The following is an 8,629-nucleotide window of genomic DNA, read 5'->3' as shown; positions in this document are numbered from 1 at the left end:
ATCCTGGTATATATGTCTATTATCCTGTGCCCCATCTTGGTATTTATATATATCCCACATATTTCCCTTGCTCTGCTCTGTTCTTCAAGGCAGAGGAAAAAAATAAAGCATTATACTCAACTTCTCTCTACTCCCCCACCGACAGGCGTCCTCTTCTGAAGCTGGTAGCTCACTTCAGCATGCAAGTGACGGGAGGGCATGACGTCACTGCCATGCTCCCTCAGTCCCGGGCATGCCAGCGTCAGCTGCTGACCTCTGATTGGTCGGTAGCATGTATTGCCGCACACGAGCCTGACGGATATGTGTGCCTCAAAACACTTTGGACGCACATGAAGTTGACGTTTGTGCGGGCGTCAATGGGCTCCTCACCTGTCACCTGCACAGGCCGGGTCGAGCCCTCTTTGACCGTGGTCGTTACGCCCCTGCTTGCAGGTATCTCGTGATAAAATTAACCCCACTAGGAGGGATTATCATAGCCTGTATAAAAACAAAAGCAGGGAATGCAGCTGCCATTTTGTGGTAAATCTGCATAGTGGAAGGATGTCACAGCTGGCAGATAAGCATGAGAGATAGGGAGAGAAGGCCACAAAATACTAAAGAAACTGAACAGTGTCCAGCACAGCAAGGACATCATTTATGTTTAGGTCACTTTGAAATTACTAAGCCTCTGTTTGTGTTGAAGATCTTGAAATGGGTCGGATGCAGTCCTAGGAGACTCTCTATGGCTAAGCTTTGAGCTCAAACATCCTATCAGTAGAGTCACCACAAAATGGCAGATGCATTTCCTGCCTCTGCTTTTTGATAAGGGAACATTGCTTCGTTGACTCTCCCGGGTGAAAGAAGCTGTTCCCAACCATATGGAGAGGAGGAAGAAACCACCATGGTAGTGAAGGTGAAAAACCTAGAGAGGGTGCCGCCTAAATTAAAGTGAGACCGTTTAATCCTAGGCAAAAAATGTAATTGAGCTATGTCACTATAGGTCTGAGAGAACATGGAAAGTGAAGAGTTTGCCCACGAAATCATGTAATACAAGGACAATGAGGGATCGCCACAAAGATTATGAGGTACATGTATGGTAAGGGGTTCCTACTGAGAAAATAAAGGAAAAAGCCTCACGTTGAAAAGGTGGAGAATATGTCTGAACACCCTCTCTGATGACCCTTTACTGTATAGTTAATGCGACCTGTGTGTTTTATGTATTTTACCCTCATGTAGGTTGCAGTTTTCCTGTGTGCAGAGGTGGACAGGGTTAATGGTAGGGCTGGCCCATAGTTGAGGAGGAGTAAGTGGGCGGCACGGTGGCGCAGTGGTTAGCACTGCAGCCTTGCAGCGCTGGAGTCCTGGGTTCGAACCCCACCAAGGACAACATCTGCAAAGAGTTTGTATGTTCTCTCCGTGTTTGCGTGGGTTTCCTCCGGGTTCTCCGGTTTCCTCCCACATTCCAAAGACATACTGATAGGGAATTTAGATTGTGAGCCCCATCGGGGACAGTGATGATAATGTGTGCAAAAAATGTAAAGCGCTGCGGAATATGTTAGCGCTATATAAAAATAAAGATTATTATTAGTTCCTGTTACATAGTTAGCCTGAGTAGAGCTACAGTGAAGACAGGACACAACACCCTCAGTCAGTTCTGGCCATAATCGGGTGTGTGCGAAGAACAGACCTGTTAGGAGGTACAGTTTCAGCATTCAAGTAACAGAATAGAGTCTGAAGGCATCAGCAGCTGAATTAGAAATACGTGCACATACCCAGGGACCCCTATGTAGGGTGTTTTGGAACTGAGAAATAAATGTTGACCCGTGTCGTCCTCTATACAATCATAAGGACCAACCCAAAGTGAGAGGTTAAGAGGAATGGACAGCTGCGAGTGGGAGTGCGAGCCGTGTTGTGGTCAGAGATGAATCTTTGGGAGAAGTGACTGCGAAAAGACTGCAAATATGTTGTAGCTATAATTGTTAAGAGACTGGACAATGTTTTGGCTTTTGCTGTGCCTCAAAATTAGAATCTCCAGCTAGGACCATCCTGTAAATCATAGCAGTGTTGTCGTCTACCACACAAGTCTGGTGCAACTTGCTGCCAAGACAAATATAATCATGGGATACATGAAAATAGGCAGAGATACTCCCAACAAGAGCAGTTTTCCTCTATACAAGTCAATGATGGGCGACACTTAGAATACTGGGTGCAATTTTGGTCTTCGGTTTATAAGAAGAACATTGCTGAACTAGAGCGGGTGCAGAAAAGAGCGACCAAGGTTATTAAGGAAATGGGTGACTGCAGAAGAGATGATAACAATCTTGGGGTTATTTAGTTTGGAATGGGTGTGAACTTATTATAATATACAAATATATGAGGGGACGGTGCAGATATCTGTTATCTTTTCACACCAGGCCTAAGACTGTGACAAGGGGGCATCCTCTGTGTCTTAAGAAAAGAAAGTTTAATCATAGTCGAGATTCTTTACTGTCGGAGCAGTGAAGCTACAGAGCTCTCCACGACTCCTTGTTGGTCTATTTATTGTACTTTATTGTACAATTTCAGGGAAGGTTTGGACACCTTTCTTGGGAATTATAATATTACAAGTTATTAGCACTGCATTATTTTTTCCTCTGTAAATTGTATTATACTATTATACCTCACCTTCCAATTCCGTGTATTTCTGAGCTATCTGAAAGTAGGTTCTCTATTGATTAAAACCCTCCACAGTCACCGAAAAAGTCTGTCACAGATACCCAGTCGGAGGGGAGGGTATCACGCAAATACTACGCTCTTTTTCCATGGAAACACCCGATAGGGTTGCTCAGATACCACCACTGCCACCAATTTGTCAAGGTAACAACAGTCTGTTGCCTCCAAATGTGACGACAATTACGCTATTGGCTGATTAGTGATGGATGAGGCCATGGCTGCTTCCACTACGGGGCTGGTTATTGGGATGTAACAGTGAGCGTATAGTATACACACCTCCAATTCCAACTCATGGAATATATCTATATAGCCCCTGTACAGTCACTACAGATCCACAATAACAAAAGAGCACCTAACCGCCACCATCAATTGTTTAAGCTGGTCTATTGGACACCTGTTATAGGTAATATGGCTTCAGAGGTGCGGTTTACAGAACAAGAGGAAGAGGGCTATTACAGGTTATATTTAATCCAGAAAGATAGGCAGTGTATATAAAAAATATACAAAATATTTTACAACGCGGACAAAACAATATGGCATATACAATTACACAAAATAAAAAGGAATAACGAAAGAAAGTTACTAAACCTGGTCACGGAAATGACTCAGATTTATGGAGGGAAGAACTCCGGTGAAAATGTGGATCAATCCTACACAATGTATCCTCTTTTCATTGAACAAGTACCATAATTTACATTGGCTTTTTATTAGCACAAGTTATACCCACATACCTCCCTTCTGGTGATTCATAACAGTGCTGGACTTCACAGAACTAAAGGTGTCTTAGTCTTTAAAAAATTACTAAATTCACAACTTTTACTATATCTTCACTCCTGAAGGTCTCTGGCGGGAGATCCCACCATCATCTTTTCTATCACGATTTTATCTGTTCATAGATAGGAGACATGGCATGGATATTGTCATCTATGTGGCCGATATCCATTGGCGGCATGCCGTCCTTGCCCAGCGGCCCAAAACCATACTTTGCATCGTGCTTGCGAAAATATGACTTTCCTATCTGTTATATTGTCACAATTCATATAACCTCACTTCATATTTTGTATTAAAGTAGACAAAGAGATTTTACATTTTCTTGTAAGCTGGGCTTTTGTCTCTACCCGTTGTAAATCTGCCCTTTTCTACATTTTTGTGTGTCTAGCTAAGACTAGCCTCACATTTGCTAGCCATTAGGATGTTCTTTAATTACCTGGTTCCAAATGAGGGGGTCAGCTGCTAAAAGGGGTCATGTGAAGGAAGCTTGTAGAGTGCAAGCTCGTTCTCACTTCTCTGGAGATGTCTGGATGGATTTTAATGTTGAAGTCCATCTGTAATAATGAATATATGAAGGGGGAGGAGGGGTATGCAGCTGATTTTTTTTATCTCTGTATCTGCAAAAAGGCATAACGTGAAGGTGATATCTGATTGAGCACAAAACCAGCATCACAGTGTTGAAGAAGAGATGGAAAACATGAAAAAAAAAATTGTGGTCTGTGTTGATTTCTCTGTTTTTCACAGATGTTGTTGCTTGCTGCCAGCGAATTAGACATTCATTGGCTACTTCAAGAGAGAAATTTTCATCATGCCTTTCATGTGATCAGATGGTCCTGATCCAGATCTCTTTCATTCCAATTGTGTGCTTCATGCAAAACGCAATTTCCTCTATCAAAATGTGACTGTAGCGATGTGAGAAGGGGGCTGGTTCCGCTATTGAAATAAGCAGTCAACCAGCCTCCTTGACACATTGCTCTCAGTACATAACTGGATGTGAGGTGGGCTGGACCCATAACTGAGAAGAAACCTTGGGATCGGGGCTCCTGGCTCCTTACTACAGTAATAAAATGCCCCTGATCAAAAGTTCACATACCTCATTTCTTAAATACCGTGTATTGCCCCCTCTAACATCAATGACAGCTTGAAGTCTTTTGTGGTAGCTGTGGATGAGGTTCTTTATTTTATCAGATGGTAAAGCTGCCCACTCTTCTTGGTAAAAAGCCTCCAGTTCCTGTAAATTCCTGGGCAGTCTAGCATGAACTTGAGATCTCCCCAGAGTGGCTCAATGATATTGAGGTCAGGAGACTGAGATGGCTGCGCCTCCTACTTGCTGTTATAGCCTGCTCCTCTTTTAATTAGCCAGCCTGGTTGACATTTCTTGTTTGTCACACCTTAAGGTTGACATTGCACCAAACCGGCTAATCAAAAGAAGATCTGGGGAAATCAGCAGATAGATGGCTCAAAGCCGGTGGCCATGGAATATTCCTGAAAATTAATTTGCTCATCTAGATCCTAGTGTAACTCAGCTTTGGGAAAGTAAAAGCAAAATTTAGATTGGCAAAAGAGTCAAACAACAAATCTGAGCAACTTCAAGAGTTAAAAGAAGTGACATCAAAAGAACTTTAGAAGGTGATTGGTGGGAGGCAAAGGAGACAGATCTTCAGGTCGAGGCAAAAGGCGCTCATTTTGAATCCCACATTGTGACAGGAACAAGGGGATGACTGAGAGGAAGCCATCTCCGAGGAGAAGCCTGAGACTGAGATCCACCTTGCTGATATAGGGGCCAAATATTAATTGACGAGAGATAATAGACCTAGTCTATTTGTAATTGCAACCCAATATAACTATTAGTCTGGGATCGATTACTAAAGTCCCCACCATGTAAATGTGATTAAAGTTGGCCAAACCTCCGATTTTGAGAGTATGGGGCCTCCTGACCCACCCAGATTCTATCGGGGGAGAACATGACTGGGTGGCATAAGCTCAAAATCACAATCTTGTAGCTCTCCCAAGAGAGATAATTTGCTAGAAGAGCTGTCTGATAGTGGCTCACTCCTCTCTTTCCAAGTAAGCATTTGTCTGACCACTTTCCCATAACTTCACTCAGAGACTAAACTAAAAGGGCACCAACCAGTGGAGCTCCTACTAGGACTGTCGGGTGCTTTGCTATACAATTAGGTAGTGTGAATGGGCACCTCTGATGTTTACTGAGCGTGCATTGAAGAGTTTTTTCCTGACTTTAATACTTATAGCTCCTATTTTTAAAATGTTATAGAGGCCCATATGGACTAGGAGTTGGGCTTCAAGGTACGAAGAGAGCTATCACCAGAGAAGGACATCATGGCTGGAAGAATAGAAGTAACAAGGCGAAGAGGAAGATGAGCAACCTGATGGTTTGATACAATCAAGATAATGGCAGAGAAGACCCTGGTGGACTTATCTGGGTTTGCACAAGATCGATCTTCCCATAGAGCGTTCATCCAGCAAGTCTCCATGGCTCGAAATCAACCCGAAGGCAGTTAAAAATAAATAAAAAATAATATAATCGAGCTGCAGTACCCAAATCGGCCACTACAAGGTGTATGGAGCTGTTCTGCTCATGCTCTGTAGACTGCTGATCTTACATTGATGACCAATTCTGAGGATGGGCCATGGACAACCCCTTTAATGACCTGGCCTAACAAAGAAGTATGTTTACTGTACGGTATAAATAATATCACAGTGATGACATTGAAACTCATTGTGTATGGGCTCGGGGTGGAAAACCAAAAATAAAAACCCGTACTCCCCTTCTGGGCCTGCATCACTCCTCCACCATTGTTTCTCCCTGGAGGCAGGAAGTGGACATGGAAGTCAGTTTCGGAGGAATTACTCTGGCCCAGAAGGTGAGTACATGTTTCTTATTTGTATTTCCCCACCCTTAGCCAATAGACAATAAGTTTTAAACTAGGAGAAAACCCCTTCAAGAATATATCGTACAATAGACATAATTGTTTGCTAGGTCTAGGCATTAAAGGGAATCTGTCACAAGGCTTTTGCTACCTCCATCTGAGAACAGTATAATATAGGGGCAGATACACTGATTCCAGCAATATCTCACTTACTGGGCTGCATGCTGTCATTTGGATAAAATCAGTGTTTTATCTGCAGTATGTTGATTGCTGAGCCGGGTATAACCCCTCCCACACCACTGATTGGCTGCTTTCTGCCCAATGTAGATAGAAAGCAGCCAATCAGTGGTGGAGGCGGAGTTATAGAGAGCTCATGAATATGGGGGACTATCTGGCAGCAGGTCTACTAGTCCTCTAGTGATAATCTGTCTGTGGATAAAACACTGATTTTATCAAAGCTACGCTAAGCAGAACAGTAAGTTACACATCCATGGAATCAGGGTTTCTGACCCAACATGATGCTGCTTTCATATTGTCAAAAACCTAGTGACAGATTCCCTTTAAAGGGATTGCCAGATCAGCATCAGCAACAGCGGCTGGATGTACACAGTGTACAGAGCACATACAAAACAGCGCTACATATCTTATAGTGGCCAATCTTGGGTACTGCAGCTCAACTGCTATTCAGTTTAATAGAAGCCAGTTTTCGGTTTTACCTTTCCTTATTTTTTACTACAGTGGTGAAAAAATATTCAGAACTTTTGTGCTGCTCAGTCTATTCTAATAGACTTTCAGTCATACATGGACATTTATGTAGTGCTAATATGCCTGGTTCTATCATTTGTTGTATTTGTTATACTTTGCTGCCATCTACTGGCCGTTGCTGTATCACACTGTAATATTGTGTTATGTACTTTCCCACAACACCTTTCTGTCTTTAGCTCCTCCTATCTTTTTCCTTCTTTTCCTGTTTTCTACTCTGTGCCATCTTGGATCTCACATGTGCTGCAGAGCTGGAGAAAGGATTCTCTTGTTACCTCTAACCTGGAGCTTCTATTATCTCTGTCTGGTGATTCTGTAACAGCTCTAACCTACAGTCCTCATCTCACCAAGGTACTGTAAATAAAACCTGTTGAATGTATCACTGCATCATCCTTCCGGATCACCACGCACAGCTGATAAGGACTAGGAGCACAGTTAGTGAGTAACGCTGTCCGCCATTGTTTATATAGCGATTCGTGATCACATCCCTCAGACACATCTCATCCACGTATATCGGTGGCAGAATAGTAACAAGAGACCTAAGTCTACAGTGTCTGTGTGCATATGCATTGTCTGCTAGCAAGTCTTAACTGTCCGCCATCTTAGCTAAAACATGTCCACAAAGGGCACCGTGGACCCATCTGCAAGTGAAGCACATCAGGTTCCCGACACCATAGATGCTGCAGAGTCCACACTTACTGCAGAGCAGGACGTACGACCCAAACGTGTAACCAAGCCGACACAAAAGGCCAGAGAGAACTTTGAGACTACTAGAGACGAGTTCCATGATAACCTAGAACATTTATGGGGCAGAGTTGATCACTATTTAGCAGCTCTTCCACGCTATCACAGTGACGCCGCACGTTTACCCGCCAAAATTGAATAGTTTATCTGCCACCTATGATCACTACCAGAGACTGTCTGCAAAGTACATCACATTCCTGAGTAACTGTGACATGGAAGATGCCCCAGCAGAAGTAACTGAAAGGGAAACTCTTCTCCAAGAAAAGACCTCATTAGTACGAGAGGCCCAGGATAAAGCAGAACTCCGCATCGCTCACCTCCAAGAGGTTAGGTCACATCGCACAACATCGACCAAAATCACAGCTCGGTCTTCCAGATCATCTCAGTCCAGGAAGTCAACATTGTCCGACAAGCTACTGGAGATCCGTGCAGCTGCAGAGGAAGCTAGAGTAAAAAGCTCCTTTGCTAAAAGGGAGGCTGAAGTGGAAGTGGAAGCTCAAAGAAACAAAGTGGAAGCTCAAAGAAATGAGATGGAACCTCAAAGGAAATTAAAAATACTCCAAGCAGAAAGGGAAGAAGCAACAGCCCTTGCTAAACTGAAGGTCCTTGAACAAGCATTGGGACAAGAAGACAATTCGGACTGTCTTATTCCAGAAGAAATGGAGGACTCAGCTGATCGCACTTCAGACTACGTGCTAAGACATTTAACATCTGCACCAGCACCACCTCCAGTTTCTAACACGGATGCGCCTGCAAGTCAAGAAATGTCG

Source organism: Ranitomeya imitator, chromosome 5, assembly GCF_032444005.1.
Source record: "Ranitomeya imitator isolate aRanImi1 chromosome 5, aRanImi1.pri, whole genome shotgun sequence".
NCBI lineage: Eukaryota > Metazoa > Chordata > Amphibia > Anura > Dendrobatidae > Ranitomeya > Ranitomeya imitator.
Note: the sequence above shows the minus strand (reverse complement) of the source record.